Source organism: Chrysoperla carnea, chromosome 1 (assembly GCF_905475395.1).
Source record: "Chrysoperla carnea chromosome 1, inChrCarn1.1, whole genome shotgun sequence".
Classification (NCBI taxonomy): Eukaryota; Metazoa; Arthropoda; class Insecta; order Neuroptera; family Chrysopidae; genus Chrysoperla; species Chrysoperla carnea.
In genome coordinates this window covers 48,449,863-48,467,881 of record NC_058337.1, presented here as the reverse complement: position 1 = coordinate 48,467,881, position 18,019 = coordinate 48,449,863, and the positions used below count along the sequence as shown (strand labels likewise).

General features: G+C 28.1%; 1 protein-coding gene across 1 annotated transcript in view; it reads left to right on the top strand.

Annotated features, from left to right (window-relative positions):
• Positions 1-2,961: 2,961 nt before the first annotated feature.
• LOC123305307 (short neuropeptide F-like) overlaps positions 2,962-18,019 on the top strand; it is a 105,168-nt gene continuing 90,110 nt past the window's right edge. The window contains exon 1 of the mRNA XM_044886993.1: positions 2,962-3,111. The gene's annotated coding sequence lies outside the window, so the exon portion shown is untranslated. The remainder of the gene's footprint in view (positions 3,112-18,019) is intronic.

Below are 18,019 nucleotides of genomic sequence, written 5' to 3'. Positions count from 1 at the left end.
GGTTGGTCTATCCCATACGACTGGATTAGATCGTCCATAATTTTTGGATACGAGCGACCACTCATTACTTAATAGTTGCTTTAACTCATTGCTCGACGGTTTTTTATTGAGATCTCAGGAAGATGGAGGCGTTTCAATTTCATCTCACTTTTGGCTTAAATGATAATCGGTGATCGTAATCAATAAGATAATGAACAGTTATTTGGCTCATTTAGTGTATATTCTTTTATACTTCGTCAGTATATTGCACGCAAAAAAAATTTTTGGTAGTTGTTGCCATGGACAATATTTCCACGGAATTTATTCGGTATGAACACCACACAAGCAAGCCAACAGAAGATACGCAAGGTACGTAATCTGTGAACTGGCCTGAGCCACATATCAAGCTGAGGTGAGAATGGTAAGATATTGGCGCTAGACGGTTTATTCTTCGCCTTGGTGTCTACCAGATTTAGTGATTTACCATAATTGATATTTACAAAATTTAAAAACCACAGACGTAAAAACAATAAACATTCAAAAATCAATACACCCTGATTAAAAAAAGTTTTCTTCTATCTGTATATTAATTATTTAATTTATACAAATGTAATAATACACCCATTGATTTTCAAGTCTAAAGTTAAATAATAATAATAATAAGCCACTGAACCCACTTAGTTGGTATGGGCCTCTCCTCCACTGCGATTACAATTTAAAAAAAAATTAATTTAGATATAATTGTTAAGTTATTTAAAATTTTTTTTAAATATTAATTTTTAATTGCTGGTAAATTTGAATGGCATTTTTTAGCACGTCTGTCTCTTGCAAATCTAGTTCACTCATTACCAGCACAACGCTTAAATTAGTCAATCCATCTTAGGTTTCGCCTTCCTTGTTTTGTTTTACTATAGTAAGGAATCATATAAATTACTTTTTTGGTCCACCGATTATCTTATGTTCTTAAACTGTGCTCGGCCCAAGAACATTTTAGTTTTTTGGCCATGAAAACTGTTCCGTTTTACAACGGATATTGTCACTTCTTATTCGATCGCGTAATCGTATATTTAGTTTAGCTCTTTCTATTTTTTTTTTTTGACACACTACCAGTATTTTATTTGTTCCTATAGGCCATGTTTGACACCCATGCAGTATTACCGGTAAGAGTATTTTCTCCAAGCTGTAATACATCTTCTTCTTTGAACCTCTATTGTTTCCTTGTTATAGAAACTAATTTGCTGCCGTAGGTAGGTATAGTCTTTAATATATTTCAAATCATACCCTTCAATACATATTTTTGTATGTCCACCGTTAATAATGATTGCAGTTTTCTTAAAATTACTGGATAACCGATAAAACAGATCAAAAAATTTTATATTTCAAATCATCGTTTTATATCTACGTATTGTTATATTTTGATTTGCACATTTTTGAGTGAAATGGTGCAATAAGATATAGAAAGTAGGTCGTAAATATATGTAATTATTATAAAATTAATTGAATTAATATAATTCATATCATCATGGTGGAAGCGTCATGAATTTTATTTTGTTGAGATACAACATTTTATAGCCACAAAATTCAATAAAGTAGCTTTATTTTGCCTGCTTAAGGTTAGTGACTCTAGAAAATAAATGTTTAACGGCAGTTCGATAAAGAATAAATCCTAATTTTAATTTAATTGTAAAAGAATTAATTCAAACAAAAGTTTGGTCTAAGTTATAGAACATAAGTCTGCTTACACGAAATCTGATTTTAGAATCGATCATGAACAACCATTTCAAATCAGATTATTAACAAGGTGAAAACAAAAAATAATTGACTGAGTTAATTGTTTAATTACACTGTATAGAAAGAGTCCAATATCAGTGCTGCATTATTCTTTATAGATTAGGAAAGTTTAATAAACCAACACATCAATTATTTGGTTTTCAAAAATTTCGAAAGTATTTTTAAGATTTTCTTTTTCATTTTTCGAGAATGTTTCACAAGATTGAAGATAAATGAAAATTTTCAACTCACTATCTTTTAGACACGGTAAGAAATTTATGGGTATCATGTCAGTATCGATGTGAACGACAAACTGTGGGTGCACCGTATCGAAGTAATAGTGATATTAGCAATAGTTATGGTGGACGAGTCAATGCAGTATGAACGTCAATCCCAAACTGATTGGCTATCTGCCAGAAGTATTGGACCTACAATACTTCTGGCAGATAGCCCTGTTCAATACTCTAATATTACTTACGTTATCATAGATACTATATGTATCTGTCTCTACACCATACCAGTATTGTAGTAAACGCTATTGTAGTTTTTGAGAAAATTGATACCAAAATTTGGTTCTAATTTACGCTCTCACGCTTAAAACCCAAGACCCAATTCACCTATATCGCCCATTTACGAACTCAAACTCACTTTTTACGCTCTGTGCACTCTATAATTTCAGCTTGATATCTCTTTTGGTTTTTGAGTGATCGTGATCACAGGCGAGCAACCGGAATTGAACTAATTGGGTGATTTTATGAACATCTATACCCAAATTTTTTTGTAACATTAATGTCTCTAATCGTTACAAATTTGGGGCTAAAATTAGTATACCTTGATTTAATTTTCATATATAGAGAGTATAAAAACGAACGTTTCCCAAATTTCGTTTAACAAGTATTTAAAGAAGTATCAGTTTTAAATTTCATTTGAATTATTAGTTGTTAACTGCGGTATATACGAATTAGATAAAATTATAAGATAAATATTTTTCATAATACTATAAATGATAGTGGGGAGGGAAAACTGTGTTATTAAATGGAAAATAGATATAGGTATATATAAATATATGCACAAGCGCAACAGGCTGCTGTAACAACTGACAATATATAACACCAACACACGCAACATATAATACCTATGTGTATTATACCTATATATATATTACTGCCGCGTAAACAAAACACTATAAAAGGCGTTTAAACGGCGGGAAAATACATATTTCGGGATATTACTTCAACTGCAAAACAACCACCGTTTTTGAAAAAGAAAATTTTATTCAACTTCTAGAAAAGTTTGTAATTTATTCTGTATATTAAAAATATTTTCACGTGAGTGAATTTCAACATATTTTTTCGTCGAAATGTAAGTACAAATATTTTCAAACATTTTAATCTTGATGATTGTAAAATAAATTTCGATATTTTAAAATAATAATATAAACGCCTCTTCTTTACAAAAATTCGTCTTTTTTATTTTTTAAGATTCAATAATCTAAAAAACTGATTCCCGATATCTATTTGGTGTTCAAAATAGGATAGAAAATTACATAAAAAAATTATCAAATTTAAAAGTTAAGATTTAAATTTATTTACCCAAATAGATGATATTTCCCCTTATATACAAACAACTTTATTCTTTGGTAGATTATCTGTATTGGGAAAAACTGTCGTTTGATCTTTTTCCATAAACGCTTTATCAATAAATATAGCATTAAATATTTTCTGTCTATTCAAAAATCGAAATATATTAATAAAAATGTTGCAAATTTTCTTTTGAGTATTCTATCAAATATAAAAAAATATTTCTATCAATAAATTAAATTATCTTCATAAAATAATTTAGTCTGTTGTATGCAAATCTACAATTACAGTTAACAGTTTGTGTTTGTGGTAGTTTTTGTTGTTGGCCGTAATTTTTTAACTTGTGGATTCAATATGAAACGTAACTTATGAGGGAAAATTCTTGGTAATACAAGGTTTAATGTTACGGTCTAGAAAATTTTTAACTGTTCCCAACATACATGTGCTTATAGAATATAATTTTATTGAAAAAAATAAATGCAAAAAGTAATTGAAAAATAATAAATGCAGGAATAATTCTTTCCAGCAATCAATAAAATAAGGTGCTCCGTACTTAAACGACGAGTCCTGGTTTTATTTAATACCAGACAAAATTATTTTTGCTTTTCCTCGTTCAATAATAATTACCGAGCAAGTAGCATTTTGATACGTTTTCTGGAAAGCCAAAAAAATTTTTTTTGAAATTCTTCCAAAATATGGAATAAATCTATTGATGGGTATCTTTTAGCTTTAGTTATGACTGTATTCGTTATTTTCTGACGAAATATACTCTTTTTTTTCTGTCGAAAACTTATCAATTGTTAGAAGAATAATAGCGATATTAATTCTCCGAGCTTGTATCGTTATTCATTCTCTGAGATCTTAGAAAAAAAGCACATTGTTTAAATAACTTTCTCAAAAAAAAATGTTTTAGATTTGACCCAATGAAACCACCTACGAAATTATAAAACTATGATAGTCAATAAAAACTATCACGTACGGTGAAATTTTGTACTTTTTTTATATATTTTGTAATACTTAACTCTTTAAATTTGATATACGAGGTTAATTTTTCATGTTAAAACAATTAAATGTGTTTTCCATAAAACCATAAAACAAAATTGAAACTTTTTTATTTTACTTTTAACTATGAATCTTTGAATTCTTGCTACAAAACGCTGTTTTGTTCTATTTGCTGAAACATGAAGTATGTTGTACAAAATATAAATTTTTAAAGCATTATTATTTTTCCATTTTTTAAAGGATTTTGTTTAACATTAAAAGTACCTTTCATCTAACGAAGAATCAAATCTTACAATCAATATTTCGTCTATTTCTGATTATACTACACCAAAGTCCAATGTAAATTTACACACTTTGTAGGTTGGATATTAAATGCTATTCTTATATATTATTTAAAAATCACCACTATTACAATTAAAATACTCTCTCTCAGATATTTTACATATTCATCCGATTGTATTCAAATGTAACAAAGAAATTAAATAATCATCAATGCCTCTAATTTTATACCTATACAAACCGTCGAAATATTTTTAAAAGCAATCACGAAATTAACTAAAACTTACTGAAAAGTATGAAAAAATTAAAATTTTAATTTCAAAATACCTTCCATAAATATACCTTCACGTAAATGTATATATGATCGAAAAAAAGCTTCAGGCGTTAAGTATTTTAAAGAGTTACAGAAACTAAATTTTCCAGCGCTTCAATTTTAGTAAGTGTCATTATATCTGTAAATATCTAGTGCCGTTTTCTTGAATTATAGTATATGTATACTCATAGTAAATGTAAATAAGATTAAGAATATTTCATGCAACTAATTTTAATATTTAAAAAAAAACTGCCTTTCTTTTCCGTCGCTCTGAAATAATACAAAATGATCTAGAAAATTAAATGAAAATCATGAAAATCAGACTCCACCATTGTTTCAAAATCATAAAGACTTAAAAGTTTCAAGACTATCAATGTCAAATAAAAAATGTTTTTTTTTTTTTTTTTTTTTTGGGGGTAAAAAATCCGAAAGCAAACCGTAATTAATCTTAAATCTTAGCAATTTTCGCTATGTACAATTAACAAGAAATGTGCCCTAAATATTTGGAACTTGCAATTCGAACAATCTCAGTGCATTTACAAATTAAATTTAGCTATACAAAAAAATAATAATAAATAAAAATCGGTTTATCCCTTTAAAAACAAACAGACACACATAGCGTTCAAACTATAACATCACACTTTTTGTTTCAGAGGCTAAAAATAAACAAATTTTCTACTCAATATAAACTCAAAATAAGTTGCATTTATATTTTTCTGTTGAGCAAAAATTATTCAAAAATTTAACTTTTAATCAACTATATCCGTAGTTTTTAAAATACTTAAGTTTTAAAACTCATCAATTTCAAACCATTTAAATACTCAAAAAAGTCTCATTCTACGGAATGTGATAAATAACTTGATATCAGGAATCTTCTAGAATGTATACGCCTAAATGGACGTAATTTTACTGGAGTTATTTTTTGTACCCAGTAATATTTGGTAAACATTCTTGAATGCTTTTTAAGTTAAGGTAAACAAACAATTTACTTTATTTAGTTAAAATTACAATAATTCATTTGAAAATTCAATTTATCTAATTTTCTTAAATGCTCTTTTACGAATTTTTAAGAAAAACTAATTTTTGTTTTACAACGGTTTCAAAATTGGACATTGCTTTTCTCCACCCTGTAAATACTTATTTTAAAAAGCATGCTTTGGAAACATATAATTCCAATCGAAATTTGCGGTTTTGGTTTTTTATTCTTTTTATTAAATTTTCATTATTTTTTGTAACTAAAGCTAAAATATAATTTATTTACCACTTGTTTATTTATAACTTCCCATCGCAACCACCTTAGTAACAGACTTAATTTTCAGAACCTACATTTATAAACTTGTCTAGTTTATTATTATGATAAATGTTAGATGACGCAATGTAACAACTGAATTATAAGAGTGATTTATAAATACAAGGGTTTCAATTAAGAAAGAACATGAAAAAGGTTACAAACACGACAAGTTGGTTAAAATAATATACGTTATGTGGTTATGAATTCTATTCTATATTATATTTATAAAATAATAACGAAACTAGTTTTGGAAACATCAAAGAAACATCAATGTTCATTAAATGTTCAAACAATTTATATAGTGTCATAAGAGTTTTATAAAGAAATTGGAAAACTACTTCAATTTGAAGAATTTATTATTTAATGTATAATAATAGGCCGGTATTTAGTCGGACAAATGGCTCCGATTCTATTTTAATTTACTAACTATTTTAATTTTCTTGTTTACTTTGAAATATAACGATTTGAATTTTTAAAGTGAAAAGTTGGTTAGGCTGGTTGGGCACATTTGGGATAGCGAAACAGCAGTGAATTCACGAAACCGTCGAAACTTAACCCAAAAAATTCAATATGAATTGTACCTGCCTGCGTTCAAACCTAACTTCAAAATATTTTTTAAATTATTTATCATAGTTTTTTACCTACGTTAATAGTTTTAATTTATAAATTATGAAATTTTAATTACTCATACTATAATTAATTAAAAAATTTAAAAATAACAAGTGAAAACAAACAGTTGACTGAGTAAATTGTTGAAATACCATGCATAGACAGTGTTGATTACTCTATCACATTATACATGTCACACATACATTCCCATATAATACATACTATACAATTTACGCTTAATTTGCGCCCTCACGGGTAAACAGTGATTTTTACGAAAAAATGTTTCAAACAAAAGTTGGTTATTTTTTTATAAAGAATATTTTTTACATTTAAACTTTTATTCTATGTCTACCGGTTTACAAGATGGGTACTATGGACCCAAGACCCAATTGACCTATGTTGCTCATTTACGAACTCGACCTCACTTTTTCCGTCCAGAGTACGCTGTAAATTCAGCTTGATATCTTTTTTCGTTTTTGAGTTATCGAGTTGACAGACGGCCGAACGGAAACCGGAAATGGACTAATTAGGTGATTTTATGAACACCTATACCAAAATTTTGTACGTAGCATCAATATTTTTAAGCGTTACAAACTTGGGACTTAACTTAGTATACCTTGCATATTGTATATATGCATGGTATAAAAACAGTTATTTAGAATTTGAAGTTTTCGCTTCTGTCGACAGTCCCCTTAACTCATTATCATTTTTTTCCCTCAAATATAATCACCGTTTATGGGTTATCATATTTGAGGGAATTATTATATGTGTTAGTCACTTTAATGTGAAACGAAATTGGTCTTATCTGAAAAATTTTATTTAACAGACAGTCTCGCACTAAAATATTTAAAATAAATCCAGGTTGCAAATAAAATAAATTATCGTGAAGTCGTTTTTTGTTTTTGTTCTAATTGAACATGCATTAAAATTGTCCAGATTTTTGTTTGAGAGAATGACAGCTATTTTCTGAGTTGCATCAGGATTATTTATTTTTCGAGATACGTAACGGGCTGTAAAACGAGTGTTATTTAAAGCTAGATAAGTGTTATTTAAAGATAGACTAAAGTGAGAAAGTAGAAATTAAACTTCACACTTGGATTGACCTACTATAATACTGATACGCATTAATAGACAAGTTTGTTTCGCTAAATAATTTATGTAGATTGGGTAGAATAATTTATGTATCACATGCATAAAATAGATGATAAAGGATATATTTTGATTAGCAGGCGTTTGGTAAATTCAAATTACATTTTCTTCGAATTTTCTTGATGTTGACATTAGATTTTTCGAATTTTTCCAATGTTTTTACCTACCTACACAAAATGCCCGCCTTTCAATTTTTCAAATTTTTTTCATTCCCAGGATCTTTTTTATAAATATCTTTAACAATTTTGTCTAGGACTTATGTACGGTTTCCACTTAACAACTTAAAGATTTACAAGTCTTGGTGGAAGTGCTGAAAAAATTAGATTAATATCGAAGCTCGAATAAATTTGGAAACAAAGACTATAGCGTTATATCCCAGACATCCCCTGCCATCAACTATCCCCCTTTTGTTGAAAATTTGAGGGGCTTTAATTTTATCCGACGAAAAAACAAAACGGAGAAGGTTCTCAAGTCGACGTGTATGTTTATATTATTTATTTTTTAAAATAAAATATAGTCCATATTACTCGCTGGCTGGTTCTACAGAGAAAATAATTTGTAAAATTGATTGAAGTAGTTTTTCAATTTATACATTATACCTTGGAACCTTGATAGCTCGAACTTCAAGGAAAATGCAAAAATATTCGAGTTAATGAGTTTCAAACTTAACAAGTAGTTCCAGATACAGCGAAATAAATTACTAAAATTTCGACCTTAAAAGGCGCGACTATATTTTACTAAGTATGCCGCCATTATATATTACTAACAACAGCCTATACGAAGTCTGCTTTATGAAATTCGACTTACTATGAGTATAAATATGTACTCTCAATACCTCAAAGGGAAATTCGAGAATATGTAACATTTTTTCAGTGGATTCTAGTTCTCTGCCGTAAAACAAATTTAAATGCTTAAAACAGTAAGGCTTTTATCGAAAAAAATTCAGCGAATCAAAGTTACTGATTTTCGATAAAAATTACCTAAACTAAAAATACCTTAATAAGGCGTTAAAAATTGAGGTAAAGGAAAATAAAAGTAAAGTGAATACTCGCTTGACCATGATCACATCCTTTTATTAAAAAACTAAATACTTTTTACAATCCACCTTAAAATGAGCCAATATCATTATTTCGTTTTTTTGATTTTTCATACCGTTTTCTAAATATATGAAAAATATTTTCTAAATATATAAGTGGAAACTTTTTTGAAACTCATCCTGTATTTAGAGAGACATTTTAAGTTTTATTAAAATATTCAATATTATTTTGAGATACAATTATATACTTCGATGTAATACGACAATAAAGAACCTATATCTTTTAATATTTTTTTTTCTAAATGGTCCCATATTTTTGTGTGAAGATCTCATTATATTTAATTATTATACATGGGTATATTTAACATTTGTGTGATAAATTTATGAAGTAAGAGATATATTGTATTGAAATTTATTTATTTTTACCGGATATGTAACAGGTATCTTGGATTCCTGCTTTTAAATGTATGGATGTTTAAATGTTTTATCATTTTAAGTTTAAAATTGAATATTATTAGAGTATGACCATGAGCTTGAATAACACTTATGAGAACTCTAAAAATAGTCCCTCTGTTGTATGGACAAAAAATTATTTAAATGAGGAGTTGATTTTGCTCAGTAAAAAAATTACTGTTTTAAAATTACTGGTTTGAAGATTTCTTGACTGTTAATACTTTTATAACAAATAAATATTTCTTGAGTGTATGATTTTAATAATTAATTCAAGAAAGTAGTTATTTGGCTGTTTAAAAATTAAATTATAACAAATCAGTTTATTCTTGAACCAAGAAAATATTTTTACTTGTTACCAGTAAGTAATATTTTATTGCAAGCAGTATTTTTTTACAGCATAATAATTAAAAAATTTACTTACTTAAAAGGATTTTATAGCATCCATCTTACTTGAACTTACAGAAATCTCCTTAAATGTCTTAAATAAAGGAAGAAGTGAAATTCAATATAGGATACATACCCTTTGAACTCAATAGCTTTAGTTAGGAACATTGCTCTGCGTGTAATTTTTCCTCCATTTCTCACTGAAATAGGGCTCAGAACTAATGGAACATGTTATATACTTAAGGAACATGGAAAGTAACACTTGGTCGTCTTGTGCGAATATATTATTCTCCGGAATTAACGTAAATTTTTTTTTAGATATTTATAACTAAAGTATCCGTCGGTATTGTAAAAGTTTTTTACAACCTTCTTACAACTGATTTAGATAAATATTAAATATTGCCAAACTGACAGACCGTCCAAAAAATAAAAATACCAAGGAAAATTGTAAAACTTTTAGCAATTTTTAACTAAAAAGAAGAATTTGAGAAATAAATTAAAACACCTTGAGTCGGGGATACCACGCTATTTTATGTTTTTTGAGGCGTGGATTACGAAATTTTTGGTATCCCGGCCTATTTTTCTTCGTTCTTTTTAGCTGTAGCAATTAAACTAAGTTTTTGTCTCATTAATGGACTTTTTTTAGTTTCAAAAGTAAATGATACGAAAGGTTTATTACACATCCAAGTTTTTATACAATCACTAAAATTTTCACTTTTAAATAATGTTTGAACTTTTCGTTGTATGAAATTGCAAGCTTGGAGGTAATTCAACTCCTTAGAGGTTTCTGAGCATATAAGAAAACTTATTTACTTAGAAGAAAACTTATATATTTGTGAGAGTACCTAATCAGTGAGAGGTGTTTAAATTATAACAAGAAATTATTACCTGCTTAAGTAAAAATAATCGAAAGTTTTAGGAAAGGATAGGTAAAATTTTACACAAAAACTAGTCAAAACCCGCCCTATTCTCTCGAAAATTAAAACTTTATAGTTTAAACTCATCAAATAATATGCTCTCTAGCCCTTTTAACCGCCATGAGGCTTATTTGACCCTCTTTCTTTGCATTAACTTGATTTTCAATTGAAATTCTATCTTCGGCATCTGAGTTGATTTCTCTCGAAAGTGGTATAAAAAGTTAAATAAGGCTTGAACCACTGAGTGGGGAGTGTGTAAGTAATCAGCCTTCGACCTCATATATAGCTTCTTTCAAAACACGGTCATTACATAGCGTTTGGATAGCATCAGGAGTAGATGCTATTCAAAGAAGCCTTAGACATGACTTTGATGCTTCGCCTGGCTTCAGATCTCAGTTCCATCGGAAGCTTACATCTCTCTGTACAGGCAAAGAAGGAGGGAAGGTTGATCAACTGAGAACCTAATATAACGAAGAAACAGCGTCTCGACAAAATAAATTATTTGACCCCAATTGTTGAAGTTGTTCTAAGTTTACTCGATAACAAACAGACGCACCAGCGATACATCTATACGTCAAATGTTTCAACATTCAATTAACTTGTTGAAAGCAGAAACTTCCTACCATAACCAAATAGTAACTTTTTATTTTTAGTCTTCGATTTGCAAAAGTAATTTTTTTCCAATTATAAATTTCATTTAAAAGTCCCAGTTTTAAATCTTGTCATTTGAATATACTTCATTAGCTGTTAGATCTATTGCATCAAAATGTAAAATTTATGGATAAAACTTTTTTAATTTTAGTAAAAATAAACAAATAGTATCTTAAAAAATCCATACTACCAAAACTTAGTGTATTTACGCTTGGGAAATCAAAAATTTAAAGTAATAAATCAAATTTATAGCAACATTAATCATACATTGTTTTCTTCAGACCTTTGTTTTGTCGCCTTTAAAAACCATTTTAGAATTATTCTTGAATAATAAAAATGACAATACTCTAAATAATAGGAAAACTTTACAGAGAATATATTAAAAAGCACATTCGAATGCATTTTTAATAAGATAAAATGTGATAAAAATCTTATTTTATTCCGAAAACAATATCCGTCGTCTTCACAACATTGTTGAATTTACGATATTCACTTTGGAATGTTAATTATATTTTTTTATATAATGCTTTTTTACCGAAGTGTTATTTTTTATTTTTGTTTTATTTCTCTTATTTCAAATTTTTAATTATATAGTTTTATAATTCAAACTATTTGTTTTCCGCCGGTTTCGGTTGATAATTCTAACATAAGGGGTCTTGGATTTTATAAAAATTATAATAGCTTGATGTGTATGACTGGTATTTATTTATATTAATCTTTTTTAAATAATTTTGGAGGGTGTTTTTCTATTTTTATGCATTTAGGCATAGCATTCAGTCAGAAGTCTTTGAAAAAAAGTTCATTTTTATCGGTATAGGATCTTAAAATGTAGTGAATTTTAAAAATGTAGATTTTTGTATATTAAATTAATTAACAAATTTAAAATATTTAATGCACGTTGTTAAAAAGAAAATTTAACCTGCAATTACTGTTAACTAGGCGCAGATTCAAATGTTGTCAAGAAAAAATCCATAGAAATTAAAAAATAATATAGATAATATTTATATAAATGTTCATGTACAAATTTTTAATAACCCTTTTTTTCCATAAAATTTAATCATATATTCTATAGGTACACATAAAGAAAACCTTTCCATGCAAAAAATTTTATTTGTTTTTCTTAATGCAAACTCCCCTTAATTCTATATGGCCAATCTGGCTTCGACTTCTGGCCTCCGATTTTGCTGCGCTCCCAAGTTTACACCTCTGATTGAGAGACCTGCGGTTTAAAAATACAAATATACTGTTTCAATACACGGTAAGAAAATTATGGCGTTCATTATAATGCTAGTACGGTATATTGACAAATACTATAGCATATGTTATCATTACCTAGTATAGGCTTGACACCCATGGTGCATTGATTCGTTCGCCATAACTATTGCTAATGTTACTATTAACTCAATGGTCAAATCAGTATGGCGTTCACATCGATACTGATATATTGATACCGCAAAAAATGTATTGCCGTGTACTGAATTTAACCTCAATGTGTTCAGAAATTACACCGAATCAAACAGTCGACTCACGATTTTTTATGTAAAGATAAGCTATTATAGCATAATGTTCATCAAAAATTCAATTAAGCGCAAAATTTCAATTTCAATTTTCAAAACATCTATGAGAATGACGTGGAGGATTATTTTATATTTCAGTGCCCCCACTATTTTTTGTTTCAAGTTAAGTATTTAGTATTCCTTACGCATAGATGTGATGATTTTAAAGGTTGGCCCTCAAAAGAACATTTTCGTGGAGCGATCAAAATTTCGTTCTCGTCTCAAATTATGCTTTGTTTTCAATTAAAAATGCAGAAAATTTTCTTGAGATAACAGGTCTTTTATTATTGATTGCAATCTTGTGAAGTATCGTTATTTTTAGGTTTCAATAAACCGTTCAATTTTAATCAATCTTAGTTAGTAATTAGAAGCATGAGTTTTGTAAGAGAACAAGTCGAAAGAAATTATTAAATGGCAATAAGTTCATTAAAAGATAAGTTAATGAAAAAACACATTTCCGGTAGTATTTTACTAGACTCTAGATAAACTACTGATTTTAATTTTAATTTGCTTTATCACTAAATCAAAGTTTTTAAACACGAATATTACAATAATGATTGAACTTGAGAAAATATTATATAATTCGTTAATCAATTAAAACATTTCGAATTCGGGGAAAATTTCATACAAACATTTTATAGATTGTCAAACACATAATAATTCAACACAGTTGGAAATCACCAAGCCTCTTTTCTTCAACATCTTATAAATTTCTTAAATATACATTTGAGTTATTATAAATATACAGAGTGAAAACAAACTGTAGATTCCCAGAACAACTGAAAGTTGTTACTAAGTAGCCTTGAAATAGAATTTGACTTTAAGGGACATTTGAAAATGAACTTCTCATCATATTTTATAAGAGATAAAACCTTAAAATCTTAATTTGTTAAAAATTTGTTTCAAAATCCAACAAAATAGTTTTACTTATTCTTCGTGGAAGCTTATGTTTTCAAATAAATAAATTAAAAAACTGAAACATTAAAATTTATTAAAAAATTAGCTATACCAAAAGGACATGTATATAGGTAGTACCTTTTTTTGAATGCTTATGTAATAGCTAACAAATTTTACAAAAATCGATTAAAAAACAACTATCGATAAAATTTTACGCTTAGTTTCTGTTATATTCATTCATTTTTTTAAAAATGTTTTTATCAAAAGAAGGTGTTGTTTTTATAAATATCAACTTTATTATTTAAGTGTTCCTCCTCCACTTTTGAGTTTGAAGTAGGAACTTCCTTTTATATAATTGTATATAGGGTGTTAATGACGAACCTAAGAATAAATCGGAGGGCAAGAATGGCATTTAATCTAGGATGCATAGAAAAAAAGGCTTTAATTGATTTTTTGGGAGTAAACACCGAAATGCTAGATAAAATGTCGATATACATATATTATTTATTGTAATATACAGTGTGTCAAATTGAGTTGGAGCCTTGTGAAAACCTTATTCATTATTTGTTTTATAAAATATAAAATTATATAAAATATTATTTTATACAATTCGACAATTTTTACTAAGGAAAGTTGACTGTTATTAAAAACAGCGGCCAGATTTTGTTATTTTTACTTACTCTTCTCTGTGTTAGCATTGGCAATTCTACAGACCACCGTTTAATCATTATGGCGTTTACTATCAATAATTGACACTCTCTGCTAAACGAAGTTGTTGCTTTTCACCTCCACTGAGCAGAAAAATTGTATACATACCTCGATTGGACTTACTGTATATAATATATAAATGTGTAAATAAATATATGTTCCTGCACCTGTATATATATTTTAGACTAATTATGGCCGGAAGTAAGCATGTGAAACTAATAAGTGGATTTATTCATTTTACCTGTTTAAAACTGACCCAGATTTTACCCGAGTCCTAAGATATTCGACAATTGATCTCTGAAAAAGGCGTGACAACATCAACTTTATTGAACGAGATTGCCCTAAGCCGGATTGCATATGATTTTAATTACGGAAGTTAAAATTTATTGGACGAAATAATGATTCTTTATCAGGACATTATATCATACTGTCTATATATGGATATATCGTTTTGTACATTTTTCTAGATGTCATTCTGAGTCAAATAAGAAGCTATCAACCATATTTTAAATCGTTTTATCTGTATAAACTTTTTGGGAAAATAGAAGTCATGCAAAAAATATTTTTTAATCAAAAGAACTCCTCTGTCTGCTATTTTTTTTCGAAAAATAAAGAAAAAAATTTATGTGGTGAGAAAAATTATCATTTAATGACTGAAAATTACTTTTTAGATTGCAAGACTTGTTTAACAGGCATTTCTCGTTTGTCGTTATGCAATATCTTAAGTTTTATACATGATTCTTATATTTTATTCATGACTTGTGAAAATTGGACTTCTATCTGGAATAGGTGTTAAACAAAGTTATTAAGAAAGTCTAAAATTACTTTAAAACATATCTTTCTTGTTTTGTTTCCAACAAATAATACTATGTCCTGAAAACTTCAGGGTGCAGAACAGAGCTGACGTCAGAAGTAGGAAATTTAGTAATTAGATGTTAGATGTTAGGTTAGCTTAGATTATATTGGCTGTAAACGAAGGACACACCAGGGCGATAGAGCTCATTGTGATACCATTATGTGTTTTACCACTTTTTCCGCTGATAAGTTCATTTGTCAGCTTCTCAATTATTTTCTAAGTGCACCTCCTTCATGCATATACTATGCACTACACCAGCCCATCACAATTATTAATTAAATTAATTTTTGTTGTAGCGGCGGGAATCGAACCCGTTGCCGTAGGTATAACTTGAACAAACAATAATGACCAGAAAATCCCCGATGGGTCCAATTAGCTATCATTCCACATCGAAATCTTTGTGGCTATTTGGAACCGTAAAAAAATTATAACTCCTCATTTGGACAATTTAAGGGTCACCATACGTGTAACAAATGATTTGAAATTTTGTGTTCAAATTACTCAGCCTACGAAGTAATATATGAAGAAAATAACGTTTTATAAAATGTCTGAATGTTTTAGGTAGGTATTCTATAGAATATCTAGGGATTCTATACCATACCTTATTATAAACGTTCAACATTACCGGTGACAACATATAAGTAGATATACTATTTCAATAAAGCATATAGCTCCATTTTTATAAAACTTCTCTTAACACTATTTCTATAGTTAAAAGCAAAATTCACCCTGTAATTTTTACACATAACTTTTCATTTCGTCATGTCTCATTATGTCACAACAAACTCACAAGTCTTAGTTACTGACTGACTTGTCTACTGTACATATACAGTTGTTTTGCTTTGAATATAAACAATGGCGTCATGAAGAAAACATTAATGAAATTTCATCTGACTGTTCGTTTTTTAATTCGATACATCTGACTGTTGTTTGTTGTTTGGTCAACATAACATATTCAAATGAAAAAAAAAAATAAAATAAACTTAAAACAACAACAATTCAACTAGATACATGTAATACCTACGCTCTATGGTATTTTGTTGTCTATCTATATATGAATAAAAAAAGTAATAAGGATAATGGATGTTTAATTTAAATTTAAAAAAAAAGAAATTCTTTAGATGTTTTGTTTATAATTAAAAATTTTGTTTACAAAACATACGAAAACTTGTAGCTGCACTGATAGACAGATATAGTGATATATTATTATTCTTTGACTTTGCTTATTAATCGGCAACGTTTCAGGTGTTTCTACGAGTAGATAGAAATATATCAGATATATGACCACCCACTTCATTATTTAAAAACCTTTATTTACAAGTATCTCATATTTTTAAAATCAATGGAGGATATGGATTGAACAAATTATAATGTTATCTTAAGCAAATTTTACGAAGCCAATCAACGTCGTTTCAGTTTTCAACTAATCAGTCTAAAGGGAAAAACTGTTTGAATCTTATTTTTTGGTTCAATTTAAATAGAATTTTATCAATTTATTTTAAGACACGACCAGTCACTATCTCAGCACAATCATCTAGTAGATTAGAATTATACTGAACTAATCAAAAGCTTACTTATTTTCTTAATATGAATATTTTAAGCTGACTCAAAACGAGGCAATAAATTTTAAACAGTGAAATATTAGTTATTAGCCATTTCCTCCTGGATAAATTCCATTTATTGAATAGATTGCTCTGTTTTAAAGTAAAATTCTGACTCATCATTGACTCGCAGATGACTTAAAATTTACTTTTGACAAATATCAATTAGTTCGATTAAAATAGTAGATCGTAGATAACACAGATTATGCATTATTAGAATTCATCAAGTTTAGAGACAAATTTAATGTATTGCTTTTTAAAGGTGTTACTTATTAATCATTAGATCAAATTCCTAAAGGTACATAGATTTAGTACTGCCAACTGATTATTGCAACAACAAAAAAAAAAGTGAAACTCCAGAGCCGTACATTTTCAACTAATAATGGTCCAATTTGTTGCAAACGTGCTCGAATATATACCTTTTCAAGGCGGCCATCTTTCTACTTAACATTCTGTATATGAATGGAGATGATGGCTTAATTTTTTAAAATCCATTCTGGTGAAGAATTCTCACTGACGGAAAGTGATATTGGTTTTTGAATATCCTTAGAATTACCAAAATATGAACGTTTAAAATTCGTGAGGAAGATGCTTATAAAGTGAGGTCATTGTTGAGTATCGCCATAGATATTACATATATAACACTTTGTTTTGCAAGAGAGATACGAGCAATTTGAACTCTTTGAATACTTATAACTTCTTCGTTATAAATTTTAATTTAACATTCCAATTTTGAATTAAGTCTACTTTTACATTTTTATGTGTAATTGATAAATTTGAAATATAAGCCATCAACCTACAGTTTTAGTTATCAAACCCTTTAAATTACGCCACTAAATAGTTAATAAATAATTTAACAGGTATTGGATATTTTAAATCACGCGTCATCATATTTTATTCCCGTTATGATTTTTTTAAACTTTGTATATTCTATGCATTTCTATGCGCTTCCACCATATTTAGTAAACTATGTTGTTTAAAAAAACAA